This window comes from Pleurodeles waltl, chromosome 3_1, assembly GCF_031143425.1.
Source record: "Pleurodeles waltl isolate 20211129_DDA chromosome 3_1, aPleWal1.hap1.20221129, whole genome shotgun sequence".
NCBI lineage: Eukaryota > Metazoa > Chordata > Amphibia > Caudata > Salamandridae > Pleurodeles > Pleurodeles waltl.
This window is the reverse complement of record NC_090440.1, coordinates 1225844813-1225855941: the sequence shown is the minus strand read 5'-3', so window position 1 is coordinate 1225855941 and position 11129 is coordinate 1225844813. Positions and strand designations below refer to the sequence as shown.

Here is an 11129-nt window from a genome sequence, read left to right as displayed (position 1 = left end):
CACCGTCTGGGTATGGAATCAGGTCCCAGGTCTCCCTAGGTCCCCAGGCCTGCACGTCAGGGTTGCACTGAAGCAGTGGGGTTCCTCACCTCTATCTGGGGATGACATGGGTCCTTCTGTAAATTCATGTTGTATTCTGTCCCGCCGGGGCCTTTCATGGTTGTGTGGCCCCCCCCACACTAGGGTCGGGTGCTGAGCGGGGAAGTGGCCGACAAGTGTGAGGCTGTCTTCATACACAGTGCAACGGTGCCAGTCTCTCTCACCTCCAGTTTCCGGAAAAGCAAAGCCCCGCAGTCAGCCCAGTTGATGACCACTCTTCGTGGATCATTGCAATGAGGCGTCCCCTCTCAGGAGGCAGGTGCGGAGAGGGGACGTGCAATAGGCCAGCTCATGTTGTTGCAGGCTGGGTAGCCATAATCAGTTGGCGGGAGGGTCGCCTACCCGGCCTCGCATCTCCATTATATGCAGATGTGTTGGGGAAAGAGGTGAGGGAGCCTCCTGGGCACCTGATTATGGCAGGATTAATGTTGACTGCGGCATTCAGGTCCTGGAGCAAAGTTACTCCACGGCTGCCATCTTTGGCTCCATGGCAACCCCATAAGCACCCTCTCATACACACACTGTATATAATGGGTTGAGGCTGTAGACTTGTCACCTGGTTTGTTTGTGCACTATTATACACCGCACACAACCTGTTAAATGTAGTCCTTAGGGAGTGGGGTTAGGTGGCGAGTTGACTAGGAAAGACTGGAAACAGTACTTACATACCCCAGGATGATGCGGAATACCAAGCTCAGTACATCCAGCATAATATATTGCATATAGCTTACCTCACTCCGCAACTCTGTCCCAAATGTTTGGGCCCTCCTCTGGTTGTCCGAGATGCCAACATGCAGGTGCTGACACGATGCACATGTTCTACAGCTGCTCAGAGTCTGTAACCTTATGGGTGGCAGTGTCCAACTTGCTGAGAGGTGACTGGATGTGTTCACAATGGAAGTTGCACTGTTGGGATTGTTCAGGTGCTCAAACACAGATAAAGCTGCTTACCAGTTTATAAACCAAGCATTGCTGATAGCACGCAGACTAATTGCCATGCATTGGAAAGCCCAGGTATTGCTAGATATAGCCCACTGGTGTGCGGCAACACTGAAGTGGGAACAGGGAGAGGAGCTCAGGAGGCAAGAAACATGAGGACTACGCAAATACCCCAGAGCTGTGGAATGGGAAGCACTATTACTTGACTTGCACACATACAAACAAGAGTTGGTGGCCCGTCACTTAAACCTACCCTGGCGGGGACATAACCCCTCCCCGTCTCTTTTTATCCCCATTCCCACTCCTCCGTCATAACCCCTTCCAGCCTGTCCATGGGTGAGTGACAACACTCTTCTGTTTCACCCTTAGATGTCCCCAAATAGCTTCCTAGTGGCCATTATAGCTTCATGGATGTCACTATTGATTTTCAGTGTTTGCAGTACTTGCTTGACGTGGGAAGATTGAATAGCACTTATGGTAATGGCAGAATGTGAGTTAACATCAACACATGACTTGTTTTTTCCAATGTTGCTGTCTTTAAGGACTGAACCAAGGACTCCAGCTTATACTGATGTGATACTATTTTATTAATGACTTAACTAATGTATTCCACATAACCAATCAAACTCTAAATTCATAACATAGTCCATTGTCCATGTTTATTCCCCCTCTTTCTTCGTGCGATAAAAACGATCAGTTCCTTCATGTTCATTCCTGTTTGGAGCCGTCATTCCCTAGAAGAGAAAATACACCTTGTAACTATTCCATGCAGAACCAATATGACGTTCAAGTGGAGGGCAAGCAAATGAATCAAATAGCAATGTCACCTTCAATCTCGAATACAGTATTCAAAGGCCTGATAATGGCAAAATAGTCATACTACTACCATAGGAAAGTCCCAATTGTATCCTGCATCAACTTTGTCACTGGGACAGCAGAAACCTCTTGCTAAAGCGGGTGTTGATGATCCTTGCCTTCATGTCCTTAACCCCTTCACTGGCATGGACATAATGCTATATTAATTAGGACGATCTGCCCCCAGGGAGGGCAGAAGCCATTAGGCACCAGGGCTGTTTTTTTTTTTTTTTTAATTTATATTGATAAGGGGAGCGACCCCTAATGCAAGCGCCCCTAAAGTACAAGTTACTTCCCTTCGGTAACAAAATATCTGGTAGAGACATATTCTAGTTGCAGACTCCTTACCTTAGAATTTTCCCCCAGCGTCAAACTGGATCCGGAGATTTTTCTTCAAGCAATACCCTTGCACGTCAGTAGGTGGCGTCGGTCGAATCCGCAGGCGTCGTAGTCGCCGTGATGACGTCGGGAGTAGTACATAGACGCCACCCTCATGCAGTGACGTCAGTTTCTTTTAATGACTTTCCACGCCAGAGCGCAGAGCCGCTAAGAACACCGAGATTGGTGCGCCAGAGCTAAGGACCTGAAAGGGGGAATCCCTGTCCCTAGAAATCATTTCGCAAAGCGGGGAGGATGGGTGGGCGGTAAGGAAGCTGCAACTAGAATATGTCTCTACCGATATTTTGTTATCGAAGGTAACTAACTTGTACATCTGATAGAGATTTCTAGTTGGAGATTCCTTACCTTAGAATAGATACCCAAGCAATGCCATCCTCGGTGGTAGGCTGCGAACAAAGATCATACTAGAAAGTCCTGCAGGACCGAACGACCAAAGTAGCCGCCTCGACAGACCTGACTATCCAGGCAGTAATGCTTATCAAATGTGTGCAGGGATGTCCATGTAGCTGCCTGACAGATATCCAGTACAGGAACTCCCCATGTTAACGCAGTGGAAGCCGCAGTTGCTCTGGTGGAATGAGCACGCAAGCCTTCAGGATGTTGCTTTTTAGCCAAAGTGTAGCACATTTTGATGCAAAGAAGCACCCATCGAGAGATGGGATGCTTTTGCACCACCTTCCCTTTCTTAGCACCCACATAGCCAAAGAATTGATAGTCCACCTGGAAATCTTTAGTACGATTGAGGTGGAACGCCAACGCTCTTTTTGGGTCCAGACGGTGGAGTCTCTCCCATCCTCATGGGAAGGGTGTGGGTGTGTGTAAAAGGTTGGCAAAGTGATGGACTGGCCTACATAAAATGGTGTAAACACCTTAGGAAGGAAGCTCTAGTCCGTAACACCACTTTGTCAGGGTGTAAAGACAAGTATGGAGGCTTTGAAGAGAGGGCCTGGAGTTCACTCACCCTGCAAGCAGAGGTGATAGCGACCAGAAAGACAGTTTGGAATGTGAGGATCCGCAAGGGACAATTATGCATTGGCTCAAAGGGGGTACACATCAAATAAGTAAGTACAAGATTAAGATCCCACTGAGGCATGATAAATGGAGTGGGAGGAAATAAGTTGGTGAGCCCTTTTAAGAACCTACTCACAATAGGAGATTTAAAGAGTGAGGGCTGATCAGATAGCCTAAGAAAGGCGGAAATGGCAGACAAATACCCTTTAAGGGTGCCCAAAGCAGAGCCCTTCTGGGGCTAAAGAAAGAATGAACCGAAGAACCTCTGACAGAGTGGCAGAAATGGGATCAACAGATTTTTTGGTACACCATGCCACAAGATTTATTCCAACGACAGGCGTATACAGTTTTAGTTGATGGATGCCTGGCTGCCAAGATAACATTGCAGACTTTGGGTGGAAGGGAAAATGCTGTCAACTGTTGCCGCTCAGTCTCCATGCATGAAGGCAGAGGTTGGACAGGTTCCGGTGGAGACCGTCCCCTGCTGCTGCGACAGAAGATCCGCCCGAAGAGGCAGTCTGAGTGGAGGATCGATGGACATGCTCAATAGCTCTGGATACCACACTCTTCGAGCCCAGTCCGGAGCCACCAAGATAACTTGGGCCCGGTCGTACTTGATTTTCTTGATAACTCTAGGTAGAAGAGGGCTAGACTGGAAGGCGTAAAGGAGGCCGGAGCTCCACTCGAGACAAAAAGCATCTCCGAGCTAGTGCCCCCTTGGAAACTCCAATGCGCAAAACAGCTGACATTGCGCGTTCTCTGCGGCTCTCCCCACTTGAGAAAGAGACCTTGTGTCACCTCCGGATAGAGACGCCATTCGTGATCGACTGTTCGTCGGTGGCTGAGTTTGTCTGAGTTTGTCTGCTCTGGCGTTGAGAGCCCACCAGATGTTGAACCATACTGTAAGTCGTTCCCTCCGCCGTAACCACGGTAGGAGGAGACAGCATGCCAGCATCAGGAGAAGTATCCAGACCACTGGCTTCGCCCAAATCCTGTGCCCAGTCCATAGCAGGGTCATCCTGGTATTCATAAGGGTCAATGGGCCCCTCCAATTCCTCCCCATATTTGTACCCATAGGAAAAAGGGTCAGAATCTGACCTTGGTGAATAGGCCCCACCAAAGCCGATGTCGGCGTCGGCCGATGACACTCTGACTCCGAGTCGTTCGAAGATAAGAATTGGGTAAACGTCGATAGTGGGCACTACAGACGTCAGGAGCGTTGATAATCGACCTGGCGCCGGGAAAGGTCTTGAAGATGCGATCGGCTTTGGTGCGGATCCACGCACGGATCCGGTGGTGACCTCGGTGGCCAGGGCCGAATCGGCCGGCACAGAACCTGAAGGCCCCTCAGCCGAACCCATTGGGCCCGAAGGTGCCGTATCGAGGTCGGCCCGCCCAAAGAGGAGGCGCATGGCCATGGTGTATTTGCAGACCAATTTCAAAGGAGGAATTCCTGATGGGCCAAAGGGGCAAAATTCTCATTCTTACGGACCTGGCCTACCAGGCATAGTGTCTTATAAACGTGTGCAGGAAGCTGACGCTGCTGACTGGCAGAGATCCATTAACAGAGCTCTTCATGCCAACGCAGGGGTCGCATCTTGAGATCTGTTAACATGAGCTTGCAAACCTTCACATGCATCAAAAAATCATAAAAATCTTACCCGGCCCGCAGATCGAGTAAACTGAATAATCTACTTGACCTATCTGTAATATACTTGACCCTCACACTGTTAAGTTGTGTGATCCTAGGCAATATTTTATTTAGCTGTCATTTTTTCATTATCATATATGAGGGCACCTTCAAATATGAAAGTTCAGCATTTCTGCTGTACAAAAAAAACTTTTTGATTTAATAGGCTAAATGGTTGCTTCATGCATATTACAAATCTAGCCCACAGTAGGCTACACATGACCCCTGACTTACCTCTTAGTTCACTAATATCATTGTCATCAGGGTGGGGGGCAGAAATATTTATTAATTCATGCTAAAGATCCCACTTTAAAAAAATATTTTGCTAAAAGGTGATATGGTTGTGCAAAGTCATTTTCAAACATATTTTCCATTGACATGATAATAAACTTTCAGAATAACGAACAAGTTACTTACCTTCAGTAATAATTTATCTGGTACAGACATATTCTAATTGCAAATTCCTTTCCTTAGAATTTTTCCCAGGCGTCAGACTGGATCTGGAGATTTTTATTATAGCAGTACCCTTGTGCACAGTCAAGTGGCGGCAGTCGACTCCGCGTCTGTCGTTGGTGTTGTGGTCGCCGTGATGACATAGGGGTCATATAGAGGCGCCACATCTGCGTAGTGACATCAGTTTCTTTTCACAACTTTGACGCCAAAGTGCGCAGCCATGAACACCAAGAATGGTGAGCCAAAACGAAGGCCCTGTAATGGTTTTCCCTGTCCAATGAAATCAGTTCGCAAGCAGGGAGGATGGGTGGGTTGGTAAGGCATCTGCAACTAGAATGTCTCTACCAGATAAATTGTTATTGAATATATATAACTAGTTCATCTGATAGAGAGTTCTAGATTCTTTTCTTAGAATAGATACCCAAGCAATACCATCTTCTGAGGTGGGCTGAGAACCTAAGCTCATACTAGAAAGCCCTGCAGGACCGAATGACCAAAGCAGCCATCTCTGCGGACCTGACTGTCCAGAGAGTAATGCTTTTTAAATGTGTGCAGAGATGCCCACATTGCTATTTGACAGATATCAAGGACAGGAACTCCAGGTGCTAACACTGTGGTAGCAGCATTAGCTCTTGTAGAGTGAGCGCACAAACCCTCATGGGCTTACATCTTAGCCAAAGCGTAGCACATTTTGATGCAAAGAAGCACCCATCGTGAGATGTTACACTTCTTCACTGCCTTCCCTTTCTTCATACCCACATACCCCAAAAAAAGAGTTGATCGTCCAACCAGAAATCTTTGGCACGATTGAGGTATTATGCCAACGCTCTTTTTGCATCCAGATGGTGGAGTCTCTCCTCTTCGTGAGAAGAATGTGGGAGTGAATAAAAGAAGGAAAAGTGATGGATTGGGCTTCATGAAAGGGCGCAACCCACTTTGGGAAGGAATGAGGCGCTCCCCTCATATGGAGCCCCACCTTGTCGGGGAAAACAGACAACAATGGGGGTTTAGAAGAAAGAGCCTGAAGCTCACTCACCAAGCGAGCTGAGGTCACAGCAACCAGAAATGCAGTTTTAAGAATAAGGAGCCTCAAAGGACAGCTATGTAACAGCTCAAAGGGCGCACATATCAGCTAAGTGAGAACAACATTAAGGTCTTACTGAGGCATGATAAAGTGGAGTGGGGGAAAATAAATGGGTAAGACCCTTAAGTAATCTACCCACAAGAGAATTAAAAAGAGAATGTTGGTCCGGCAACTTTAGGAAGGCTGAGATAGCCGCCAAGTAACCTTTAACAGTGTCAATGCAGAGCCCTACTGGGCTAAAGATAGGATGAACAGAAGAACTGCAGAGAAATAAGCAGGGAGGGGATCAAGAGACTTGTTTGTACACCATGACACAAATTGATGCCGACAAGCGTATACCATTTTGGTGGAGGGACTCCTGGTTGCCAAGATAACCTCACAGACTTCGGGTGGAAGGTCAAAAGCTGTCAACTGCCACCGCTCTATCTCCACGTGGAAGGCAAAGATTGAACAGCTTCAGATGGAGAACCATCCTCTGCTGCTGCGCCAGAAGTGCCTCCCGAAGAAGCAGTCTGACTGGAAGATCGGTGGCCATGCTCAATAGCTCTGGATACCATACTCTCCGTGCCCAGTCTGGAGCCACAAGGATTACTTGGGCCCAGTCATTCTTGATCTTCTTCAGAACTCCGACAAGAAGTGGAATTGGCGGGAAGGCGTAAAGGAGGCCTGAGATCCACTCAAGACGAAAAGCGTTGCAGAGCGAGTGCCATCATGAAAACTCCAACATGCAAAACAGCTGACATTGAGTGTTCTCTACAGAGCCGAACAGATCTAACCAAGGCTCTCCCCATTTGTGAAAGAGACCTTGCACCTTTTCTGGATGTAGACGCCATTCGTGATCGACTGACTCAATGGCTGCACCAGATGTTGAACCACCAGTGATATGCCCTGATGTGCCAGCCACGTCCAGAATCACAGAACCTCTTTATAAAGGGTCCAGGACCCTACTCCACCCTGTTTGTTGCAGTACCACATGGCGGCAGTGTTGTCCGTGAACACCTGCACTACTTTCCCTTTGAGAGAGGGAAGGAATGCTTTCAATGCAAGCCTGAATCCCCGGAGCTCCAGAAGGTTGATGCTGGGCCCAGAATCCGCATGAGACCAGAGGCCTATGATCTCCGCCTCTCCTATGTGGCCGCCCCATCCCAGGAGTGAGGCATCTGTCACTACTGAGATATCTGGTTGGGGAAGCGAGCGGTTGACCCAATACAGATTCTAAAGCCACCACAGCAGATCTTTTGCAGTCCCCTCTGAGATCTGGACCATGTGGGAGAGATTCCACCGATGCTGTGCCCACTGGAACTTCAAGTCCCACTGAAGAGCCCGCATATGCCATATGGCATGTGTCACTAGCAGGATGCAGGACGCCATGAGGCCCGGCAGCCTCAGAGTTGTTTTCTCCGAAAGCCAGGATAGAGGCTGAAACATCAGAATCATAGCATGAATATCCTTGATTCGCTTTTTGGGAGGATAGGCCCGAAACTGCACTGTGTCCAGAACAGCCCCGATGAAACGAAGCATCTGAGAGGAAGTCAGGTGAGACTTTGGCATGTTTATAGTGAACCTCAATGTGTGCAGGAGGTTTGCCTTAGTCTGAAGGTGGGAGACAACTTTCTGGGGTGTGTCTGCCTTAAACAGCCAGTCGTCGAGATAGGGGAAGACCGAAACCCCTAACCTGCGCAGATGAGCTGCAACCACCGCCATCACTTTCGTGAACATCCGAGCAGTGCTGGTGAGGCCCAAAGGGATCACAGTAAATTGAAAGTGCTTGTGACCTACTACGAATCATAGATAGTACCCGTGGGCAGGCAGGACAGGAATATGGAAACAAGCACCGTGCAAGTGTAGCGCTGCCACCCAGTCTCCTGGGTCTAAGGCAGACAAGTCCTGAGCCAGAGTGAGCATTTTGAACTCCTCCTTCTTGTGGAAGAGAATGAGGGCCCGAAGGTCTAGGATAGGACATAAGTCTCTCTTTTTTGGGCACCAGAAAGTAGCAGGAATAACAATTACAACCTACTTCAGGCACTGGGACCCTCTCTGTGGTCCCTTTGGCGAAGAGAGCCATGACTTCTGAGCAGAGTATTGCCAGATGATCCTCTGGTAAGGGGCCGTAGGATGGAGGCATGGCCGGTGGGGATTACCCCCTTCGGACGATCTGCAAATCCCACCTGTCTGTCGTGATGGTCACCTAGTGGGGCAGGTGATGACGAATCCTGCCACCATTTGGTATATGAGGGTGGGTACGGACTAGGAAGGTTTGGAGGCTGCATCAGGGACAGGGGTGGAGTGGGCAAACCTCTGTTTTCCTGTCCCACACGCCCGCAGGATTCCGCATCCCCGGTGGCCGTAAAAGGGACACAACAGGGAGCTCGTTCCATGGCCAAAAAAGGGGCAAAAGAAGGACTGTTGGGGGTGAGGTGCAACAGAGAGGCCAAGGGATGGAGCCATAGCCCGGCACTCCTTAAACCTCTCAAGCGCTGAGTCCGCCTTATCTCCAAAGAGACAGGTGCCATCAAAGGGCATGTCGAAGAGGGTCTGTTGGACATTTCCTGAAAAAACAGATGTCCTCAACCATGCATGGCTCCTCAAGGCCACCATCAATGCAACCGATTTACCTGGAGAATTGGTTGTGTCCATTTCACAGGGAATGGTGAACTTAGCTGCATCTCTCCCATCAGCAACGGCTTGGGAGATGTTAGCCCGGGCCTTCTCCAGGGTCTGCGGCAGAACTTTCACGACCATATCCCACAAGCAGTGGTTAAAGCAGCACAAAAGGCATGCAGTGCTCACAGACCGCAATGCCAGACTGGAGGAAGAAAACATCTTCTTACCAAGTTGGTCTTTGATTCTCTATCCGGGGGAGCGGAAAGTAATGTACCAGATGACAAGGATGCCTGGATGAAAAGGCTCTCAGGTGAGGGGTGTTGGGGCAGGAATTTAGGGTGGTTTGGAGCGGGCCGATGGTGGCGAGTGATTCTACTGTTTACAGGAGCCCATGTGCTGGGTCTGGAACAAGTACCCGGAAGGACATCAATGAGGGCTTCATTGAAGGGGAGGAGAGGCTCTGAGGTACAAGCCCCAGCTTGAAGCACCTCCGTCAGGAGATTCGTCCTGACCGCTACAGTGGACAGCTCCAGGCCAAGGACCTCAGCCGCCCTACTGACCACCACAGAATAAGAGGTTCCCTCAGCTGTAGCCACAGTAGGAGGAGAATGAATGCCAGCGTCTGGAGAAGTATCTAGACCATTAGCCTCGCCCTATTCCTGTGCCCAGTCCAAATCAGGGTTATCTAGCTGGTATTCTAAAGGGCCCAGCGTCCCCTCCAATCTTTCCTTGTATTTGTACCCATAGTAACAAGGGTCCAAACCCAATCTGGGGTGAGAACTGCATCGAAGTCAGAAGCAGCGTTGGCCGACGCCATTGTTTCTCCGGGTCATCGTGGGTAAGAATTGGGTCGACGTTGATCGTGTGCACCACCGATGTCTGGAGCACAGATGAACTAGGTGTTGTCGGGGAAGGTCGCAATGGTACGACCAGCGTCAGCACGGATCCGGAGGGACCGCTGGGGGCCAATTCCAAAGACACTGGCGTGGAACAAAAGGGCCCTCATCTGAGCCCCTAGGCCTCGAAGGTGCCACATAAGGGTCAGAATGCCCAAATATGAGGGACATGGCCTCATAAAACTCCTTGAGTTGGGCAAGGGTCGCCCTGGCTCACTGAAAATCGGGGAGGTGCGGAGCACAGCAAGGATACTCCTCCCACATCGCATTGGCTGAGCAATGCGGTGAATTTAAAAAATGCCTGGCCTTCTTCGACAACTTTTCTCTTACCTAAATGACACAAAGATTTCGATGACGAGTGGTGGTGACTCCACGATCAGTCTCAAGACATTCCTCATGAGTGACACAGTGAACGATGATGAGTCGAGTGTCGGGCCATCATGAGCTTTAGGGACCGCTCCCTCAAAGCCTTTGGGTGCATGGCCTGGCACTCAAAGCACAACTTCGGGTTGTGGTCGCACTCCAAACAACACAAACGGGCCTAATGCCGATCTGTCCCTGACATCATATGGTGACAGCCCTTACACGGCTTGTACCCGTTCTTCGGGGACATCATGATGCGCCAAGGGTCAACACAAAAACCCGACAAAAGGGTCCAATACGCTTAAACAATTACCAGGGTATCTCTTCTCCAGATCAGCGTGTGGCACAGAAAATAATGGACGTCAGTACGCGGAGGCGGCACCTGTATATGACCCCAATGTCATCCCAGCAGCCACTAAGCCAATGGCAGCCGTGGAGGCGACTGACACCACGTGACGGCGCACAAGGATACTGCCGGAAGAAAAATCTCCAAATCCAGATTGATGCCCGGGGGAAATTCTAAGGTAAGGAATCTAATGTAAGTAATATGCAACTAGAAGTCTATCAGATATGCAGTTTTACTGATAAAACCACACAGCACATATTTCTTTTTTCTTTTCAGAAATAAGGTTTGTGCAAAAAAGTTTAACAGACAATATTTAGTATTTGCACATCACCAAGCAGTGTTTGGATTTGTTTTAAACCTCTACAAAAATGTATTCACCACACAAAATTA

The 11129-nt window shown here is 49.1% G+C and overlaps 1 long non-coding RNA gene across 1 annotated transcript in view; it reads right to left on the bottom strand.

Moving 5' to 3' along the window:
* Positions 1-1602: 1602 nt before the first annotated feature.
* LOC138283342 (uncharacterized) overlaps positions 1603-11129 on the bottom strand; it is an 86264-nt gene continuing 76737 nt past the window's right edge. The window contains exon 3 of the long non-coding RNA XR_011201201.1: positions 1603-1772. This is a non-coding gene — a long non-coding RNA (uncharacterized lncRNA). The remainder of the gene's footprint in view (positions 1773-11129) is intronic.